The 2,476-nt window shown below is 43.7% G+C and overlaps 1 pseudogene; it reads right to left on the minus strand.

Annotated features, from left to right (window-relative positions):
- Positions 1 to 360: 360 nt before the first annotated feature.
- On the minus strand, positions 361 to 479 carry LOC135053901 (5S ribosomal RNA; annotated as a pseudogene).
- Between the last annotated feature and the right edge of the window lie 1,997 nt (positions 480 to 2,476).

The raw sequence follows: 2,476 nt of genomic DNA on the forward strand, positions 1-2,476 counted from the left end.
GGTGCTCCCATGGGTCTATTACATAGGTAATAAAGACAGGAGAGAAAGGAAAAAAGTGACCCTTGTTGGGAGCACTCCCTCTTGGAAACAACTATGATAGAAATTATGTATAGTGTATTGGATATTAAAACGTAACCTTTAATTTTAATGAATAATATGGGAGTACACACAAAAAATGTTTAAAAGATGATTAAATAATTTGAATCGTAAATTCGGGAATGCAACTGTGAACATAAGGATGAAAAAAACATTAAATAAAAGGCAAACGTGCGGCACAAGTTACGGCAAAACCAAGAGATTTACCCGCCAGGTGTTGATTACTGCAGTAGGTGCAATAGCAAAGGTATTGCCTTCAAACTTGACCTACAACACCTGGTATTCCTTAGTGGTCAACCACCTAAGTACTGACCAGGCCCAACACCGTATTGCTTCCAAGATCGGACGAGATTGGGCATGTACGGTGTGGTATGGTAGTAGATTTAAAGTTAATGAAGCAAAGACCTATAATGGGTATGCAGTTGTTGAATCCACCACAAGGCTGGTTGTGAAATGGGCAAAAAGTCTCTTAAAAAGGAGACCTATGTTTAACCATCATTGCACCAAGGTGTATTCCAAATGTATAGGTATACAGAGGTTTTAAATCATATGGTCAACCGATTTTGCCAAAAATAGCCGCCAATATGTTGCTTATATTTGTGCTATGCAACATTGATCCCAGAGGATTTTTCACATGTAGTAGGGCAATAGTGGACCCTAGTTATTCTGATGACATGCCAGCCAAATTTTTGAAATATCAAAACATGAATGTGTTGCAAGTATAGTTAGTACTGAAAATGCAAAAGGTCCTGAGCAATATACCATACTCCCCCTCCCCCTTCACACAGCGTATGGGGCAGGAAATGGGAATGCACCAGAAACCATGTATTCAGCTAAAACGACAGATTGGCAGGAGTGGATAGATAATTAGGGAATAAATCTCAAGAGACGTGATCTCCACTATCCACACTAAGGCTAACTAATTCATTAGAGCCTGAAATGTCAATTACTGTCTTGATTGCAGTCTGTAAATAATTGTACTTGCAGTATAGAAGCACACAAATAGTATTGTATGTGCTGTATGTCCACAGTGAGTCAAATAAGAGTTGTGAAACAAAATGTGAAAAAAAAAACCCAATTGTCAAAGTGAAAGGTGGATTGTTGCTGATTGTATATAACTTCATCAGCAACAGAGTGATACTAAGAAGTATCAAAATTGTTTCTTTATATGTATAGCACCTAACAGCAGCAGTTTGTAATATACAATTAAAGGATTGAATGAAATAAATAAAACTTTTTGCCTTATTATAGAAGCGGCATAAATTTGCCTGAATGAGACCGATGCACACAGTGTTTAATTACAGTTGTGCGTGGCTGGAGAGCGGGAGACAGAATAAAAATGCAGGATATATGTGGAGAGATACTTGCAGACGCCTGTGCGTGTGTCCTGCTGTTTTGATGCCGCTGACAGCTCGACGTGACGAGCTGTGTGTCTAAGCGGCTCCCCTGGTCTCCTCTCCTGCCGATGCCGCTGACAGCTCGGCGTGACGAGCCGTGTGTCTAAGCGGCTCTCCTGGTCTCCTCTTCTGCCGGTCTCCTGGTCACGTGAGCGCACTCACCGTGACCTCGTTCACCTCCCAACGTACGTTTCACAGGATGCTTGTTCACGGGTAGTGTGTGACCTGGAACAATATGTCGGAAGCTTCTTGTTGAGACGAGATGCCATCATATCCACTTGAGGAACGCCCCAACTTGTTACCTCCGCAAAGACTTCTGGGTGGAGGCCCCATTCTCCAGGATGGAGATCGCGTCTGCTGAGGAAGTCTGCTTCCCAGTTGTCCACTCCCGGAATGAAAATTGCAGACAGAGCTTTTTGCATGTCTTTCTGCCCAGAGGAGTATCTTTGTCACCTCTGCCATTGCCGCCCTGCTTTTTGTTCCGCCTTGACGGGATATGTAAGCTACTGCCGTTACATTGTCTGACTGGATCTGTATGGGACGACCTTGAAGAAGGTGTGCCGCTTGATGAAGGCTGTTGTACACAGCTCTCAACTCCAGAATGTTTATGTGAAGGCGAGTTTCTTGACTTGACCATCTTCCTTGGAAGCTTTCTCCTTGCGTGACTGCTCCCCATCCTCGGAGACTTGTATCCGTGGTTACCAGAATCCAGGCCTGAATCCCTAACCTGCGTCCCTATAGGAGGTGAGAAATTTGTAGCCACCACAGGAGCGAAATTCTGGCTTTCGCTGACAAGATTATCCTTTGATGCATGTGTAGATGCAACCCTGACCACTTGTCCAGTAGGTCCCACTGGAAGACCCTGGCATGGAATCGTCCATATTGTAGTGCCTCGTAAGCCGCTACCATTTTCCCCAACAGGCGAATGCACTGATGAATTGATACTGTTCATGGTCTCAAAAGTTGTTTGACCATGCTCTGGA

Source organism: Pseudophryne corroboree, chromosome 2, assembly GCF_028390025.1.
Source record: "Pseudophryne corroboree isolate aPseCor3 chromosome 2, aPseCor3.hap2, whole genome shotgun sequence".
NCBI classification, from domain to species: Eukaryota; Metazoa; Chordata; class Amphibia; order Anura; family Myobatrachidae; genus Pseudophryne; species Pseudophryne corroboree.